Source organism: Octopus sinensis, linkage group LG9, assembly GCF_006345805.1.
Source record: "Octopus sinensis linkage group LG9, ASM634580v1, whole genome shotgun sequence".
Taxonomy (NCBI): Eukaryota; Metazoa; Mollusca; class Cephalopoda; order Octopoda; family Octopodidae; genus Octopus; species Octopus sinensis.
In genome coordinates this window covers 22,102,783-22,123,693 of record NC_043005.1, presented here as the reverse complement: position 1 = coordinate 22,123,693, position 20,911 = coordinate 22,102,783, and the positions used below count along the sequence as shown (strand labels likewise).

The 20,911-nt window shown below is 37.3% G+C and overlaps 1 protein-coding gene and 1 long non-coding RNA gene across 4 annotated transcripts in view; one reads left to right on the top strand and one right to left on the bottom strand.

The window, feature by feature from the left end:
- LOC115215855 (VWFA and cache domain-containing protein 1-like) overlaps positions 1 to 20,911 on the bottom strand; it is a 92,152-nt gene that overhangs the window by 63,536 nt on the left and 7,705 nt on the right. The window lies entirely within an intron of this gene.
- LOC118764793 lies at positions 630 to 20,438 on the top strand. Its single transcript, XR_005000599.1, has 3 exons — positions 630 to 792; positions 8,907 to 8,914; positions 20,426 to 20,438. It is a non-coding gene; the product is annotated as an uncharacterized LOC118764793 (long non-coding RNA).

Here is a 20,911-nt window from a genome sequence, read left to right as displayed (position 1 = left end):
TTTGCCAGATATGTAAATCAATCAAAAACTTCAACCCACCTCAAAAGGATGAAAGGCAAAGATGAACTGGCAAAACCTGAAGTCATAATGTTAAGGAAACACTGTAAGTAAATATCACAGGGTATTTCCTCCATCACCTTTAATAATAAGTGAAAGTAGAAAAAATAGAAAAAAAAAAAACGAAGTACAGTAGCCACAACAAAAGTTGCTAGAGAACAGGTGTCCTACCTGTTAAAGAAAGGAGCACTTAAAAAGGATATCAAGAACACTATTTACAGTGCAAACACAAGCTCTGGCAACAATTTGGAAATGAGCAATTGTCTTCTTTGTGCCAAATTTGTAATGGATTTGATGAAACCATTGCCCGTATTGTGAATGTATACCCTTGACTTGTCCAAAACCAAAGTTGTAGTAACATGATGAGGTAGTGAAAGTGCTGCATTGGAAACTGTATGACAAGTGAGAAACAAAACCACAAAGAATGAGCAAGTTGGAAACCAACAAAATCTTGTGAGATTTCCCATTCAAACAGACTGGGAGGTTGAGCACAAGTGGTGGTGGGCAAGGTGAACCACATGTGCTCTACAGTTGATGTTGCATGCCCATTTAACCCAAAAATAGTTAAGAAGAAAGGCAAAACAATATATACAATCCTCTTGAATATAAGAGAGCCCAATTGTGGAAACTGATGGAAGTGAAGATAGTGTCAGTTATTGTTGGGGCCTTGGGGACAGTATCAGAAGATAAAAAGAAGAATATAAAGGGAATGGGAATAGGGTGCTCAATAGAGCTGTTGAAAATAGTTGGTCTCCTTGACACATCCAGAATCATCAGGAAAATATTAGATAATTGAAGAGAACAGAAAGCATGGTACTGTAGGCTGCAGATAGCAAGCCCACTATGCATGCAAGACTCCAGGAGTTCCAACAGAACCAGAGTTCAAAGAATGAACATAATAATTTCAAATTTTGGCACTAGGCCATTTCAGGAAATAAGGTAAGTTGATTAAATCAACCCCGGAGCTCAGGGTGAAAGGTAAAGTCAACCGTGGCAGAATTTGAACAATTTCAAAGGCGGGATGAAATGTTGCTAAGCACTTTGCTTGATATGCTAACAGTTCAGCCAACATACTGCCTTAATAATAATAATCCTTTCTACTAAAGGTACAAAGCCTGAAATTTGTGGAGAGGGGATAAGTTGATTATATCAACCCCAGTGTATAACTGGTGCTTATTTAATCAACCTTGAAAGGATGAAAGGCAAAGCTGACCTCAGCAGAATTTGAATAGAGAATATAAAGATAGACGAAATTCTGCTTAACATTTTGCCTGGCATACTAACAATTCTGCCAGTTCACTGTTAATAATAATAATCCTTTCTACTATTGGCATAAGGCCTGAAATTGTGGGAGAGGGAACTAGTTGATTACTTCGGTCCCAGTGTTTCACTGGTACTTAATTTATCAACCCCAAAAGGATGAAAAGCAAAGTTGACCTCAGCAGAGTTTGAACTCAGAAGGTAAAGACAGATGAAATGCTGCTAAGCATTTTGTCTGACATGCTATCGATTCTGCCCGAGTCTAGTTTCTGCAGAAGGCCAGTAATTGTGAAAAGAGGGGATAAGCTGATATCATTGACACTTGTAACTGACAGGTAGTTATTTCTTTTGGCTTTATGTTCTGAGTTCAAATACTGCCATGGTCAACTGCCTTTCAGCCCTTGGGAGTCATTAAAATAATTACCAATTGAGCACTAAGGTCGATGCAATAGACTAGCCTAATCAAAAATTTCAGGCCTTATGCCTATAGCAGAAAGAGTTATCATAATAACTATTATTATTGCAGCAAGCTGGCAGAATTGTTACAATGGGCAAAATGCTTAGTGGCATTTCATTGGTCTTTACATTTTGAGTCCAAATTCTTCTGAGATTGACTTTTGATCCTTTCAGGGTTGATAAAATAAGAACCAGTTGAGCACAGTGGTTGATGTAACCAACTTACTCACTTCTTCAAAATTGCTGGCCTTGTGCCAAAATTTGAAACTGTCATCATCGTCATCATCATCAAAGCAGTGAGCTGGCATAATCATTAACATGGTGGATGACATTTCTTCCAGCTTTACATTCTGAGTTGAAATGCCACCAAGGTCAATTTTGCCTTTCATCCTATTGGCATCAATTAAATAAGTACCAGTCAAGTAGTGGAGCCAATGTAATCAACTTAAACCTCCTCCCCAAAAATTTCAAGCTTTGCCTATAGTAGAAAGGATTATTAAGACCATGATGCTAATATATATATATTTTTTTTTACAAAGGCAGCAAATGGCAACAATGAAATGGAATAACAAAATTACATATTTTGGGGATAAATACTCAAATCCAAAAGCAAATGGAGCCAATTACAGAACTAAGTAGCCATTGACATATTAGAATTAGCATCCAACTCCCCTTCAAAATCACACCTTATTACTTAGTAACATGATGATTTAAACTGTATATGTATGTTATGGTTTTCCAATTAATATAAGAAATATATTATTAGTACAAATACAGGAGTTGCAGTCAAAGATTTTGTGAGATGCCACAACAACCCTGCCTGAGAAGCAGAACAAAGTTTATTCCTGTGAGATTCGAAATCAAATGTAAAAGAAACTAAATACCCAGGCATCTTAGTTATTTATTATTATTATTATTATTATTATTAATAATATTATTATGTATTTTACAGTTGTATAAATGCAAGCGGGTTTATATGCTCTTTAATCAAGTGTTAACACTATTTTAATCAATATTAAAAAAAAAAAAATGACTGTGTGGATTTGGTAATAGATAGCCTACCCATAGGTTATGATTTCAAATCTGGTGCAGACAGTTCACTGCATTGCTGGGTAAGACAACCCCTAGTAGCAAACACAAGATGTCAGTAAATACAGTAAAATGTTTCATTCATTACTTCACCAAATAAAGCCTTGGAACAAAGATGGTGTGGTTCACTGCAAGTGCAAAGAACAGAAAGTGGGACACCAGAGGGTTTTTCAGTGAGAGAAAGATAATGCTAAGAAAACATACAGGTCTTATTGATGTATTTCATCAAGTTCAGCTGGTAGTTTAGAGCTGAGGATTATCAAACATGAAAAGTTGATTGTAACTAACAAATACTGACTAATATAATCCTTCTACTCACTATCTATCTTCTACTCTACACCTCTCTCTCTCTTTCTTTCTCTCTCTCTCATGCACTAATTATGCCTAAGTTGGTAAAATTCCCTTTGGAACTTTGAATTTATTACAAAGAGAACATCTAAGGCTTTGGCATCAAAGATTTGTGGCAATATGGGAAAACATTTAATGTTTTCCCATATTGCCACAAATCTGCTTAACAGACCATTTCTTCTTTGTCCTGTTTTTTTCTCTGCCACCACCATCACACAGCCCTCCTCTCTCCCTCTCATTATTTCTTTCTCTCTTCAATGACCACTCTTTTTTTGCTACCATAATTCTCTTTTTCTATCAATCTCTTCCTCTTCAATTCTGACTAATTTTCCTTTGGGTTATTTATCTCCTTAACTCTTTCAATACAGTAATAATATGGTTGGTTAAAATCTTTCATTTACAATGTCTTTTTCAAAGATCAGTGGGGAAAAAATGAATTGTTAATTGTTAAGTTTGGACTTGGATCATCATAATAAATTTGACTACTCTCAGTATAGTCATCCATCAGTAAATATCCCATTGTTATCTTAAAATTGTTTTAAAATAGCCTCTTTTTAACATATAGTAATGAAAGGGTTATCATCATCGTTTAACGTCAGTTTTCCATTGTGGCATGGGTTGGATGGTTTGACTGGAAGCCAGGAAGCTGCACCAGGCTCCAATCTGATCTGGCAAAGTTTCTACAGCTGGATGCCCTTCCTAATGCCAACCATTCTGAGAGTGTAGTGGGTGCTTTTTATGTGCCACCAGCACAGGAACCAGTCCAGTGGCACTGGCATCAACCACATTCAGATATGGTGCTTTTTATGTGCCACCAGCACAGGAGCCAGTCGGGGAGTGGGAGGACTGGTATCGACCATGTTCGGATGGTGCTTTTTACGTGCCACCAGCACAGGGAACCAGTCGGGTGGCACTGGCATCGACCCATGCATGAATGGTACTTATTGCATTCCACCATCATGGGAGCCAGTCGGGTGGGACTGGCATCGGCCACAACTACAATTTCCATTTTGATTTCGATTTGATTGAGATTCTGATTGATTTTGATTTTCATTTTACTTCACTCACTAGGTCTCCTCAAGCACGGTACGTCACCTGACGATTCAAAGGTACTTTTTAAATGGGCTGGTTATGCCACACTGGTATAAGCTACCGCTGTGATCTCACTTTACTTGCCGGGTCTTCTCAATCACAGTATATCTTCAGTATCTCCAGAGGTTTCAGTCTCTTGTCATTGCCTCTGTGAAGCCCAACATTCAAAGGTCATGCTTCACCACCTCATCCCATGTCTTCCTGGGTCTCCATCTTCCACGAATTCCTTCTACTGTTAGGAGTGAGACTTCTTCACACAGCTCTCCTCATCCATACACAGCACATGACCATACCAGTGCAGTCATCTCTCTTGCACACCACATCTGATGCTTCTTATGTCCAACATTTCTCTCAAGAGGCTTACACTGTTGTGTGTGCACAATGACATTACACATCCAATAGATCATTCTAGCTTCGTTTCTTTCAAGCCTACATATGTCCTGGCCCATGTTTCACTGCCGTGTAGCATGGCTGTTCGTACACATGCATCACACAGTCTACCTTTCACTCTGAGTGAGAGGCCTTTGTCACCAGCAGAGGTAGCAGCTTTCTGAACTTAGTCCAGGCTACTCTTATTCTAGTGGCAACGCTCTCAGAGCATCCACCCCCACTACAGACTTGGTCACCTAGGTAGTGAAAGCTATCAACTACTTCTAGTTTCTCACCCCTTGGCCTGTGATGGAATCTGCTTTCTGAACCGCTTTGGTTTCTATTGCCCCTCTGCATCTGCCACACACAAAAACTATCCTTCTTTTCATGTTACTGCACCTCTTATGCATCCATAGCTTACACTGGGTACATCTTATGAAGTTTCTACCAACACCTTTTCTACAGATTGAGCAGAGTCATCTACCTGAAGGGGTTTGCGATTTGTTCACCTTCCTACTTACTAGGACTTTGTCTATCCCAAGTTTCTGCATCGTCCACCAGATTGGAGGACCCTATCAAAGGTTTTCTTCAAGTCAACAAAATCCAAGTATAGGGATTTATCTTTGGCTAGGTATTTCTCCTGCAGTTGCCTTACCAGAAATATAACAACAGTGGTACTTCTATCTGGCACAAAACCAAACAGCATCTCATCTAATTAGTTGGGCTATGACCCTCTCCATGACCTTCATCACCTGATCCAGCAGTTTGATACCCCTGTAGTTATTTCTATCTAAAGTATCACTGTATCAATTACAATTCATGTTCTTCACTGGGCCACTTGACATCTTTCACTTTCAATACCTTTTCATATCTCATCAGATAACAAAATTATTTTTCTACCTTTGCACAACTGTTAAAATAACAGCTTAGAATGGAGTTATCAAATGCTTATTGTTAGAAATGTACACAAGTAAATCTAAAGATGATATGACAGTATTAAAAATAATGAATTGTCTTTAAAAGAAAAAGAATACTATGTCAATTACAATCACCACATTACATTATTAGTATTTATGCAATCAGCCCCTGGGAGATAATAGGCAAAGCTACTTCTGCAGGATGAACTTGGAGTGAAATAAAACTAAACCCTACAAAAATGCTTTCAAAATGAGTGGGAGACAGGGATGATGACTGGGAGAGGTAATTATGGTTTGCAAAGACAGAAAAATGGGAAGAAGTATTAAGGTCAGATTTCTGAATATTGGGCCTTACTGATGAGGTAACACTAGATCAATAACAATGGTGAGATGCCACACTAATGCTAGCAAAGGAAAACATGTTACTACACTGATGATGACAATAACTAAACATTACAAAAAGCCACACAGCAAAGTTTTATTATTGCATTTCCCTTGATTTTTCACACTTATACTACAGAATCTATCAACTAAATGTAACTCATTATAGACAAAAAATTCATGCTCATTCTATTGTCAACACAACTGCTAGAAAGATTGCTTACACTGATTTGATAAAAAAACAAAAAGAAATAATCAACTCCACTACATCCCATTTAACTAAGTACCAGTTGCTGACATACCTATTTCATTTATTAATTTATTATTATATTATATATTCATTTATAATAAAAACATAAATCTTAACCTCAGTTCCAAGAGAGTAACATGGCATTAAGATTTACTCTGAACTGAGGTAATGTAGAATAAAGCATTGTTGAAGTGGATTTAAATTCATGCTCTATTTGAAGGTAAACCACAATCTCACTCACTCATCCTTTCAGCCATCTTACTTCTAAATATATATAGTTGAGCAGTTTATAGTCCAAGTCATTTTGCGTGCATGCATGTACACAACATAGAGAGAGAGAGAGAGAGAGAGAGAGAAGAAAGTATGGTAAAACTATTCCAGTGAAAAAAGTCAGTGAAATGACTTGTTACTTCAGATGATAGACATCTGCCAACATTAGATTCTAAGAAGTCAAAACAAACAAGAGACATCAAATAATAATCCTGTTTGTTAGCGCTGAAGGACAGAACAGGAACGGACAACAGAAGAGCTTGTAGTAAGTGGAAAGGGTATACTTCATTTTGTTTTCATTTTGTATCCTTAAAGAAATTTTGGAATATTTCCAACTGCCACATTTTAGAAAGTTTAAACTTAGAATATTCAAGGACAAGATGGAATACTGATTTCTAACATTAAGCAAAGACCAGATACTGTGGGGAGATTATGGCCAATTCTATCAAGCACAATACTCAACTGGTGCTTATCAATCTACAGAAGGATGAAAAACCAAGATGACCCAAGTGTCATTTGAACTCAGAAAATAAATGCCATTTTGTCTAAAGCTCAACCAATTCTGCCAATGTGCTACCATATAGCTAATTTGACAATTTAAATACTGGCATGAGACCACAAATTTGCAGTGAAATACAGCATGGCTGACCTACCTACCCACCTCACCATATGCATACAATAAAATGAGCCAAGTGGCTTCAACATTTTCATTCAATCTGTTAGAAATATCAGTCAAATTTCCTTTAAATTACACTGCCATTTAAAAAATGAGAGGGACACATTGCATAATGTAATCCAAGATATGCACAAGAGAAAGACAACTTGCTCATGACTGAAATGCCTCTGATCATAGGTCTGCTCAGTCAAGGCTGACCTGTGGCTAAACAACAACACAATATAGTTATGACTGCAATACCCTTGATCATAAGTCAATTCATATAAGGATGACAAGGTGTTAAACAAAAACAACAGAATATAATTTTTATCTATATGATACTTAAAGTATCTGTATCATTGAAAAGCTACAAAGTGAAATTTTCATCAAGGGAAAATGTGCCAACCTACTTCAGAGTTTGGCAAGATGAAATCACCCAAGAATAACCATGTCCTCTCAATGTCACATACTTGTGTCACTTTAGAAACAAGGTCAATTTGGCTACACTAGTAATTAAACTCAGAAATAGAGAGGAAAATGAAAAAGGCATTTAACTATAAAGTTTTTAATTCCACCATATAATGCTATCTGAATGGATAGAGTTGGTTTAATCAACCCCAGTTAGGATTCAAGCAATGTGGGCTGCAAGGAAGACTATGTTGATAAATAAACTTCATTTGGTCACATTCCATGAGAGTATCACAGTCAGCCCATGAACTTTTCAGTTGACCCTTTTCTGTAGGTGTGCATGTGTGTGTACACAAACAAACACAGAGTATTCATAAATTACCATTACAATTTGAAAATTTCAGGAAAAAATGAAAAATAAGGATAATTCATAGGCAAACAAATAAATGTTTTTCAAACATCAGAACACTTCCACATGGGGTCTGCTGGTTGCAAAGAAGTTGATTGATGAATCTCGACTTTAATAGACACCATAAATTGTGGAAGTTGTAAAGACAATTTATGAACACCATAATCATCATAATTAAACATCCATTTTCTATATATATATATATATCTCGTCTGGCACCTGCCAGCCTCGTCTGGCACCTGTGTCGGTGGCACATAAAAAACACCATTCGAGCGTGACCGTCTGCCAGCCTCGTCTGGCACCTGTGTCGGTGGCACATAAAATCACCCACTACACTCTCGGAGTGGTTGGCGTTAGGAAGGGCATCCAGCTGTAGAAACACTGCCAGATCTGACTGGCCTGGTGCAGCCTTCGGGCTTGCCAGACCCCAGTTGAACCGTCCAACCCATGCTAGCATGGAAAGCGGACATTAAACGATGATCATGATGATATATATATATATATATATATACTGTTGTGTCTGGGGAGAAGCATTCTCTTTTGGTGCCTTATAATTTAAAACACTCATCAGTAAAATTTCCACTTATTTCTTTTTTTCTAAAAATAAGTGGAAATTTTACTGGTGAGTGTGTTAAATTATAAGGCACCAAAAGAGAATGACTGTCCCCAGACACAACAGATTATGCTTCAATACATGAACTCACAAAGAATCTTGCAAACCAAATGGGACAAAGAAATGGACCAATTCTGCAAGTAGTGCAGAGCAACTTTTTGCACTCTGAACTACATTTTGACTGGATGCCTTAGGGCACTGAGAGAAAGCCAAAACTATTGGAGACATGACAAGGTCCTTGAGAAAACTGCTAAATGAACTCACCTGCAAACAGTGAAAGTTAATAAACACAAGTTGTGACCACCAAAGGGTATCAAATTCCTAAAAGGAAGGTGACAAAGTTCCCATGATGAAAGCTATGTCACGGGGGCCCATTTTCTATTTCGCATTTAGCCTCAGCCTGAGAGATGCAAGGGGACCTGAAAGGCAAACTTGTCTTCCCAGAGGAGATAGTGATAACATTACTCTGACCAGACATGTTCCTGCTCTCCTGGAATACAAAAACAATCATTGTGGTGAACTCACAGTGTCTTGGGATGACAGACTTTGATACTCACTATCAAGTAAAGAAAAATATCAGGAAATAGTTGATGAGGCTCTTATCAAGGGAGGGCATGTGGCCTCATTACTCATTGAAGTCAGTTGCTGCAGCTTTCCAAGCTGTTCAGTGCGCTATTTCCTAGAGAAGATAGGTCTGGAACCCAGACAACTGAAGAAAGTTATCAAGGAAATAGGCACAGCAGCTGAAAGTAGCTCAAGGTGGCTAAGACAGCAAATGGAATCCTTCTGTAGTTGAAGACTAGTTCAGTCTTCACAGCCTCATTCAGATGAAACATACAGACTAAGAGGCAAAATGCTTGTGACCTTGAGATACCTACTGATGATACAGAAGGGTTTCCAGCATAGCAATGGATTTAAAAGAACTTGCAAAACCTAAGTAGCTCCTGCAGTTGCTGCATAGGAAAAAGCATCACTGATGCTTATTTCACCTTTATGCATGCATGTTTGTGCATATGTGCATGTGTCTGTATAAATATGCATGTGTATAGGATGTTACATATATAAAGGGTTAAATTCAATGATTTTTTTTTTGTCTCCTCTTTTCAAGAACAGCTTGGTGTAATATGAACAGTCAACAGCATTGGTGAGCATAATGATTAAAGTTGTAGTTGAAATTCATTTAACAACAAATGCCTATGAAAAACTGCTAGAGGGCCATATGTGTGACAAACAAGATTCGGCTCCTAGCCATACTTCTGTAAAGAGTCAGAAGTGGTTGTCAAAATTTCTGCAACTTCACTAGCCCCAATTTCTGATGCCCTGATTTCCCTGATTGTAATTCCATGGATTACTATGTGTGAGGCACAGTTGAAGCTCAGCCTATGACATCAAGACTGAGCTGTAACCAAGATGAAGGAGGTGTTCAAAGATCTTCCCAGGGATACAGTGAGGAACATACACACCAGATTCCAAAGCTGTCTTTGAAGCTGTGGTGAAAGTTGAGGGCAGCTACTTTGACTAAACTGTTACCCACTAATCATAACCCAGTTTATATTTTGTGACTTTTCTCAAATTCTTTTACTTTTGGATGGCATATTGTGTTTTGTTCTCCATTTATGCAAACTGTCAAACTTAGCTTGAACACCCTGTATATGTATATACTTGTGTCTGAGTATGTATGTGCATATGTATATATATGTGTGTATATATATATATATATCTATATATATATATATATATATACTGTCTCCCTCTTTTACGCTTTACGCTGTCTGCCATCCCCCCTCTTCCTTTGCTAAGAGCATTTTTAAGCCAGCCCGTCATATTCCCGTGTCAGGCCGAAGAACGAAATGTTCCCAAGATAAGAGAGTCTTTCTAATCTAATGTTGTGGTTGAGCTGTTATTATTTATTTATTATTATTACTATTAGTATTGTCCCTTTGATCCTCGGTCGAAAATTTGCTTATTAATAATATTATTATTATTACTATTTTCAGCTTCGCCTCGTATTGCATATTATTTCTCCATACAGGGGTTTTTTCAATGGCGGCCCATTTCCGCGGGGTTCCGCTATTTCCCTTCTTTCTCTCTCTGTCTCCCTCTTTTAAGCTTTACGCTGTCTGCCATCCCCCCTCTTCCTTTGCTAAGAGCATTTTTAAGCCAGCCCGTCATATTCCCGGTGCACCCGCCCTTGCCCACCCCCACCACCAATACCGGATATCTCTATATTTTTGCTCCATCTATACCGGATGTCGCTTCTCCCACCACCATTATAGGTGTCTACTCTTTGAACCCCCCTCTTCAATACGCTATTTCACCATGCATTACCCCTCTCTTGATATCCTACGTTCTACTTGCCTAGAACCTGTCATCATTTCTCTGAACCACCCCTCCCCACTGGTGCTCCCCTATATTTCTGCCCCCCCCCCCCATAAAAAGCACCATCCAAACATGGCCGATGCCAGACCCCTCTGGCACCTGTGCAGGTGGTACGTAAAAAACACCCACTACACTCGCGGAGTGGTTGGCGTTAGGAAGGGCATCCAGCTGTAGAAACACTGCCAGACTAGACTGGAGCCTGGGGCAGTCCCTAGCTCCCCAGACCCCGGTCGAAACCGTCCAACCTGTGCTAGCACGGAAAACGGACGTTAAACGATGATGATGATGATATATTATATTATATATGTATCAAATGAAATCAAAAACAGAACACAAAGGATGTCGTGGTACACGTGTTTCAAGCTTTATAAATGGCCTATTCTTACATCAGTGTATAATAGACATAAAGGATGGTTTAAAGTTCTCTTCAGCCGCATGCAATTGTTATACCAAAAAGTTACATCACATTATGAAAAATCCGAAAGGTACATTTAGTATTATCCATAATGATAGGTATATCAAGTCTCCCTGAGAAAGTGTATTTGTAAAATTTCATAACCAAATAGGTGTGTAGGGTATCATTGGATTTCGAAACTGCATATGTGCACTCACAAAAGCATACATGCATATATATATATATATATATGTTTGTATGTATGTGTATATATATATATATATGCATGTATGCTTTTGTGAGTGCACATATGCACATGTCTTCATGTGTGTATTAATTACTGGTACAAAGAAATGTTAATGAAATATATATGGTTAAAAAGTTTGCTTTGTGCTTTCGAGTTCAATCCTATAGCATTTTAACATCCATCTACCAGTTTCAGGTACTCTAAAGGGAGCAATGAGTACTGCTCTTCCTCTTCTGACTAAGACATTCATTTTCTTTTTTGTTTTAAACTCAATTAAACAACTTTAAGTTTTCCATTGAGAGTAGTCTTTACCTGAAGACTGCTTCTAATCAGAAACTCAAAATACTTAAGCAAGTGACACTGATTTTTTCAACATACAAGTAACTTATAAGCAAAAACAAGTAAAGTTATATTTTCAAACTGTTTAAAATATAAGCTAGAGGAAACAAAGATACAAATTCCTTGGCAATGTTTTCAAATTAAAAAAAAACATTCTGAAGCATTTAATTAGAATTATAAATGTTTGAAGGTAATGTTTTACAATCTGTTAATGAATTTACAGAACATTCCTCCCTTGCCACATAACTCCATAAAATATTCTTTGAACACTTTTTTTTTCAACTGAGAAAACAGCTAAAATAAGAGAAATTAAAGGTGGGGGTTTCCTACATCATTATTCCAGAAACATCTCAAAGACATTTAACATTAATTAGTTCCATATGTTTGTTTATATATCAAGCTGAGATTTGAATCACAAGAGGTATGTATAAGGTTTTATAGGGAAATTGTGCTTTATATTCACTTATAATGTATTTTGTCTATATCCACATTATAAGCCAGAAGAGAGCAACCTCAAAAAATTAGACCCTCTCCATCAAAGGAGAAGAGCCTTTTTAGTACCAGGGGTAAATTGTGAGGCATCTGTGCTGAGAGACATAACTGTTTATGTTCACAAGTTATATTAAATTTCAGTTTTAACCTGAAAGCTTAAACTGTTTCCTTTCATGTGGGTTTATTAGAGATATCCTTAACAGACAGTTTCAATTTTTAATGTAAGAAAGGTGTTACCTGCAAGCAAGGAGTTCCCCAGCCTGCTCTACATGGATACTCAACCTGCTAAAAAAATAGCAACCATAGCTTCTTTGAGCTGCTTTTCTGTTCACTGCTTGTCTCTGCTAGAGCCTCCATTGGTTGAAGACTGGAAGTTGCCCGTGCATGCCAGACTCTTTTCTCCACTCCAAGGGGAAAACCAGCCTGCTACCAACAACACTGGTGCCAATATAGTTTGACACCAATGTTCTTGCAAATGTTGCTGTCAGAAAACCAAGAGCTAGAACAGATACTGTAAGCCACCTCAAGCAATGCTCTGTTAATTCTGCCAATCTACCTCCCTGAACTCGTGCTTGCCTCTGCATTCAATCAAACCAAGAAAGAAATTTCCCAAGCCAACAAAGGAACCTCTATATGGTAACTCATTTTCCTAGAATTAGCAGCCAAATTTGTCATGCTAAACCTCTACCAAATTCAAATTGCAATCCTAGATACACTAAGTCTGAAAAAAAAAATGAAAAAAAAACAAAGATAAAAAAACAAAGAAATTGTGACAACTGGAGACTGAATCAGGCCTGACCTGAGCTACAACAGGAGCAGCATGTCTATTATTTCCAGTTATTTTCATCATCATTAAATGCTCACTTTTCAATGCTCACATGGGTCAGACAAAATTTGCTGAGGCAGATTTCTACAACTGGATGCCCTTCCTTTTCCCAAATAAGGTAACATTACCCCATGATAGACAAGATTTGGAAAATTGGAAATGAAGGACACTGCTTCCATGACAGTGAGACTTGTTTACAACTATCATGCAATGTTATGGCAAGGAGACAGTAACACACACACACACACACATACATTCATATATAACAGCCATTTTTCAGTTTCCATCAATCAAATCTACTCACAAAGATTTGGTTGGCCCAGGGCTATAACAAAAACATTTGCCCAAGGTGCCAAGCAGTAGAACTGTACTCAGAACTATGTGAGTGGAAAGCAAACTTATCACACAACACACACATTAAGTTACTTGTTTACAAAATTCCATTTCAGTTTCCAGATTTGAAAGCTAGTCTAAATCTGAGAACTGAAACAAGTAACTTAAAACAGAATAAAGCACACTACTCACTGAAGTATTGAGTACTTTTATCTGTAAGTCTTGTTCAAATGAAATATGCAAAATCAATAAACAGGATATATGCTAGTGAAATGCTGCTTGCCTTCAGTCCTTATTTTTATAACTCACCCTTTATCTTGCCATATGCCCAGTAATATCAGATAGCTATGGCTACAGTGCTATCTGAAAACAACTTGCACACTATTTCACAAACAGTAAACAGAAAAGTTAGTTTCCTGTTATGATCCGAGATTATATTAACTGTGTGAACTTAATATTTATGATGAATTTACCATCTTTGCTGGGTGTGAAGTGTTCACCTAGCACAGACTGAATAGTCACCTCCACAATACTGATATTCAAAGATGGTAGAGAAAGCCAACTTTAAGAAACAATTTCTTAACTTAGATTTTGCCTGATATAACCAATAACTAGTTTATAGGGTAGGATTTAATGAGAATATATATACATACACACACACACACGCATATATATAGACATAAACATACATATATAGACACACACACACATGTACATATATATATACACATCCATACACATATACATATATACACATGCATACACACACATATATATATATACACACACACACACACACATATATATATATATACACACACATATATATACACACATACACACACATATATATATATACACACATACACACACACACATATATATATATATATATATATCATCATTGTTTAACATCCACCTTCCATGCCTGTTTTGGCAGGGGTTTTTTTTATGGCTGGATGCCCTTCCTAACACTTTACAATGTGGACTGGATGCTTTTTAAGTGGCACCAGCACTGGCAGGGTCACCAAGTTCTTTACAAGACAAAGATCCTTTGAGAAGTGACAGGATCTTTTTTTAGATTATGAAAGATTATAGTGAGACAGAGAGACAGAAACAGGCGTGCTGTTGTAAAGGAGATACATGGTTACCCAACCTGAGGGAAGAGTAAGAGGAGAGAGAGAGAGTGGGGAAACAGCAGGAGTATGAGAGCAGGAAAGAGATGGTGGAGATAGGGATCAGACTATAAATGGAATGGACAAGTACAAGAGATAGATGGTGGCAGGTGTTGGGGCATACCCTTGAGGTATGAGGGTCATAATATAAGTGGCAGGGTATTGCCAAAGAAGCGTAAGTAGAGTGGGGGAAGAGAATGTAGTGAGTGGAAAAAAACTGGGTATATAGAGATGGGGGGGGGCACTGGATAGCAATGTATAACATACATACATATATCCATCTGTGTGTGTGTGTGTATATAAAAATCAACATCATTTCATTTAATGTCCACTTTTCTAAGTTTACATGGATTGGATGGAGTTTATTTGAGGCAAATTTTCTATGGTTGGATGCTCTTCCTTTTGCCAACCCTCACCTGTTTTCAAGCAAGGTAATATTTCCCTATGGCTAGACATTTCCTTGCAAAATATTGGAAATGAATACACACATACATACACAGCAAGCTTATTTCAGCTTCTGTCTACCAAATCAACTCATAAGGCTTTGGTCACTTGGGTGCTGCAGAAGACACTTGCCTATGAACCACAAAGCCACATACTATATATATATATAAATATACACACAAACACACACATAAATTGTTGGTAAGGATGCCATATTTCATGGTCAATAATGTCCTACCGCATCAGCAGTGCAACTCAATTACATTTTAAAGTTATCTACAGATTTTCTTTTAAGCATCCATTAACCATTAACCAACCATGAACACATTGCTTAAATACTATATTTAAATGATGATGGTATCATATTTGCTGTTGATGACTTTATTTACTTTTTTTGACCAACAGGATGAAAGCTTCTTCACCAATGGGATTCAAGCACTACAATACCGATGTAAGAGTGTGGACCGCAAAGCTGACTGTGTTGAAAAATAAACTTCATTTGGTCACATTGCATGAGAGTATCTTGGTCACCCTACGAACTTTTCAACCGCTCCTGGGCAGAGTTGAGAAAGGAGTTTCTTCAGCAATTGTAACATGTACCTTGGTGAATGGATGAACAATGCATCAATCCAGACATGGTTGATAGCTTAAGAAGTACGCTTTCTAACCGCATGGATTCCATCCAAATAAATGGTAAAGTGGATATATGACTTACACTATAGTCTTGGGTTGACGAATATTTTATGAAGACAAAACTATTCAGAACCCTGCCATATAAATGTGTATTGTATGTGTGTATTCATATTTGTGTTTACGTTTACAGTCTAAAAACCAGTGTATTTTATGTTGTCTATTTATATTCTGCAATTTAATGGTTCAACAAATAGACAGCGATAAAATAATCATTAAATAAAACTATTGATAAAATACCACACCATAATAAGTACCGAGTTCAGCATGATCATGTAAACCCTTGTAGGCATTGCCTAAGAACAAACGCAGTCCAATTTCATAGAAATCAATAAAAGATAAAAAGTGTATGTGAACACACAAACACACAAATCTTTTATTCTATATTAATACATAAATTGCAGTCTTTCAAATTACAAAGGAAAAATGTATTTGCCAAGTCCAGGCTTGCTCACAGCATCTCAACACCAAAAGTCAATTTTCTCAGATGATGATGATGTTGATGAGAAAGAAAAGGATAAACTACAAGCTCAAACAACAGGATTGTTAGTAAACTGTTATAGACTGATGAATATTTCATACAAGAGCGATAATTTTCAAAGGAAATAACATATAATATGGCTTTCAGAAGATTTCAAAGAAAAGGAAATGAGCGGATAGATCAAAGAGTATTCACCATTTATCCAGTAGTTTCAGAATATGAAAACTGGTCACAGATTGTTAAGAACAAAATTCTTTGATGTGAACAACCTACTTCTCATGCATTTAGCTTTTATATCCAAATAACTAGTTTGCTGGAGGTTTGTTTTACTACTACTACTACTACTACTACTACTACCACTACTACTACTACTACCACAACCATTACTACTGCTGCTGCTTTATACTGATAATATTAAAATATAATATACAAATATAAATAGGATGTAAGTAGTAATAGAGTAGTTGTTATTAAGGGTTAAAGAGAGATTACAAAGTGAAAGAAATTTTATTCCCAATAAAAATTTGAAAAAAAATGCAAATAAAGAAGAAAGAAAAGGTTTCAAAATACTAAAGATAAAGAAAAATCTAGTTTTGGATAAATTCTGTTAGTAATGGATAATAAATGTAATGTAAACACTAGTGATTAATAGTAGATGATGAGAGATATATGTCCTGAATGGGATGTCAGTCTCTTTCAAATAATATTCCCAAACTATCAAGTACTGACGGCTAAATAGACTGAGGCAGTATAGAATAAAGTGCTCTTACACACATCAAAATATATGCCTGCAGCTGATATCAACTCCTGATCTTAACCACTCATTTATTTCACATGTTCAATCAAATGAGTTTATATACTCCAATGAAACATATATATAATGCAAATATATATACCCCTCCTGCTACTTGTTACATCCTCTCCTCCATTTACCAATCTCCTTTCGCAATTTTGCTAGCCACCCCCATCCACCTGTCACATCTTTACCCTCTTCTCACGTTAGATAGCCATGTTTCCCCTCTAATGTAAGACTTTTTTTCTGTCCCTCAATACCATTCACCCCAACAATTGAGGTCATCTCTTGAAAGTTACTTGGTGATCTCACTACTGCTGGTGCTACATAAAAAGCATCCAGTATGATCTGTAAAGTAATTGGCATTAGGAAGGGTAGCCAGCCAGAGGAACCATGCCAAAGCAGACAGTTTTGGAGTAGTCTTCTGACCTGCCAGTTCCTGTCAAATCATTCAAACCATGCCAGCATGGAAAACGGATGTTAAATAACAATAATGATGATATATTAAAAACTCCCTATGGTCACAAATGACCATGGGGCACAAAATCCTGGTAAGGTTGTTTGTGGAAGACCAGCAGTCACCTATGCATACCAGTCTTCTGTTCTCACGCCACTGGTTTGTCCAAGAGAAAGGCAAAGGCTGATACAGCTTGGCACCAGTGACACCACAACTCATTTCTATAGCTGAGTGAACTGGAGCAACATGAAATAAAGTGCCTTGCTCAAGAACACATCACACAGTCCAGTCTGGGAATCAAACTTACGACCTCAATATTGTAAGCCCAATGCGCTAACCACTGAGCCATGTGTCTTCACAATATATATATATATATATACATATAAACAGGTGGTTGTATATTTAGCTGGTCTTTCTATGATCAAAATCTGCTGATTCAGTTTAGCTATTCATCCTTCCAAGATCAATAAAATACAAATACTGAGGTTGACAGAAGAGCTTCCAGGAGCATTTCTAATGGTTGGTAGGTTGCTTGATGTAAGTTTTCAGCATTTGAAAGGAAGAGAATTGGTATGGTGGCTGCTCCACTACCATGTAGCACTAACATGGTGATAATTGCAGTTACACAGTAAGAGATGGTCATGATTTTGCCATGTTTATTGAATGAGGAGCTTAGATGTCCTTCCTATCACCAACTACTTGGCACAATTGTGACAGAAGGTGAGCAATTTTGAGGTGATGGTCTTAGTTGACTCCATCAGCCCCAACACTTGATTGATACTTTATTTCATTAACCCCAGAGGGATGACTGGCAAAGTTGACCTCAGCAGGCTGTGATCTCAGAATACAGAGCTGGAAGACTAACAATTCTGCCAATCCATCATTTTGAATATTAACTGTTTCCAAAATAGGTACAAGACTAGAAATTTGGGGTAATGGGAGCAGTTGATTATATCACCCCACCCTGCTCGTTGCTTCAGTAGTATTTTATTCTATTGACAACACCAGAGAGATAAAAAACAAAACCAACCTTAGTGGAATATGAAACCACAATGTAAAGAGCTGGAACAAATACTCAAGGCATTTTTTCCAACACTAAAAAAACTGTCCATACACCACCCTAATAATAATGATGCTTTCTAAGATAGGTACAAAGACAGAGATTTTCAAGGAGGATATAGTTGATTTAATCAAACTCAGTATATTATCAGAACTTCATTAACCCCAGATATGAAAACAAATTTGAACTCAAACTGTAAAATGTTGCAACTATATACTGCCAGGTATTTCGTTTTGAAACACAACCAATTCTGCCATGTAATGCCTTTAATACTAATAATGATTCCAAACAGTGACAAGGCAACTATATCACTGTGGAGGAAAATCGTTTTATCCACCCCACTTGTAAACTGATACTTATTCTATCAACCTCCAAAGGGATGACTGAGAAGTAACTTCACTATCAACACAGTCCTAAGGATGCTACTAAACTAAAGTATGGACTAACTATTTAACAGAATTTTACTCCAACTTGGCTGCACTTTCAGATCAAATCCTGCTAGGGTTGATAAAGTATCAACCTAAAGTGGTGGGTTGGTAGAACTGTAAGAACATCAGACAGGATGCCTTATAGTACTTGTTCCAGCTCTGTGCTCTTAATTCAATTCCCCTATGGTCTACTTGGGTAGTAGAATTATCTTGTAGCTGGTTCAATGCCACCACCTGACACTTTGACTATCTTTAGCAGAGTCCACTCTGTTGTAAACATTTGGGCCAGATTTCCAATTTCTGGATACTGTTCTCCCTCCCTCCAACCAGTCTCAGAGGCCCTGTAACAAGTCATGGGCACTGTTTTTCATCCTCACTAAAAGTTTAAAATGCACAAAGGATTTTTTCTGATGCTCTAGAGATTTTGTCAATCCATTGTTCATTTAATATGGACTACTTCAAACCCCTAAAGAGAAAACCAAAAGAAAAAGCAATATAAATGACAGAATTAGTGCCTGGTGAGTCAGTGAAAATAAGAAAAAAGAAAGGTAAGCAAAGCTTAAGAGAGATACAGCAGCTAAAATATTCCCCCAAAACAAATATCTGCAATGTTTGATACTTGAAAAATGTATTACCTGCAGCATTTGAAGCTTTGAACATATGTTAATAGCAGCATTTTCTGTTCAGAACACATGTTAGTAGCTCTAATCCCTAAGACAACATGCCAAGTACAAATAAACCCCATCATAGTTGGGGAGTAAACAATAGTATGATCCAACTAAATACTCCTTGAAAAGCTAAATTTAAAAGATGGCACATTACTCTTATGAGAAATATAAACAGATTTATGTGAGGTTGTGGCATTCAGCCCTTTTTCTAAGGGATTTAGGAACATAACTGAAATAAAATAGCTGCAACAAATCAGATTACAGAAATGGCTCCTTAGTCTAGTCCTTAGGCTCCTTAGTCTTGACATTCACATAGTCCACTGAAATAGACAATGCTGTAGAACTGAGCCACTAAGCTGATAACACTTGCATCTACAGCCAAACTCCACAGGAAAATGTGAACCCAGCACTGTGAGCTAATGAAATACTCAATTTTGCAGTGCTGCCCCTGCTTACTTTGGTGAGTCACTCCATAATTTAGTGCCCTGTTGCATCTAACTATTCCAGAAGTGTACTTTGCCAAGTCCAAACTATGGTAAACTATGCCAACTGCAGTACCATCCTATTGTTAGATGAGTGTCTTCATCAAGAATACAATATAGATGGACTAGAATATATATATATAAAGTAAGCTGCAATGGTAAGAAGTTTGCTTCCAAACTACATGGATTGTGAGTTCAGTCTCATTGCATGGTATTTTAGGCTAGTGTCTTTGACTATAGCTCCAGGCTGATCACAACCTTGAGAATGGATTAGGTAGATAGAAACTGAAGAAAAGACTGTCTACATGTGTACATGGGGGGTGGGTAGTGTGTCCTTGCCAAAACAACACGTGTTTGTTGTGAGTGAGTGTTATCATCATGCAAGTGGTGTCCATTTCCAATGTTCCATGAAAGCATATCTGGCCATGGGGAAATATTACATTACTTGGAAAAAGGTCAGACTTGGGGACAGGAAAGGCATCTGACCATAGAAAATTCGCCTCAACATATTCCATCTGGCCCATGGAAAAGTGGACGCTAAAATGATGATTAGTATGTTGGCATGTGTTCTGCAATGCAATTGCAATCACAGCTGCTTAGCAAACAACAGATATGTGGTTAGAGGCCCATAATTGGACCAATAATTCTT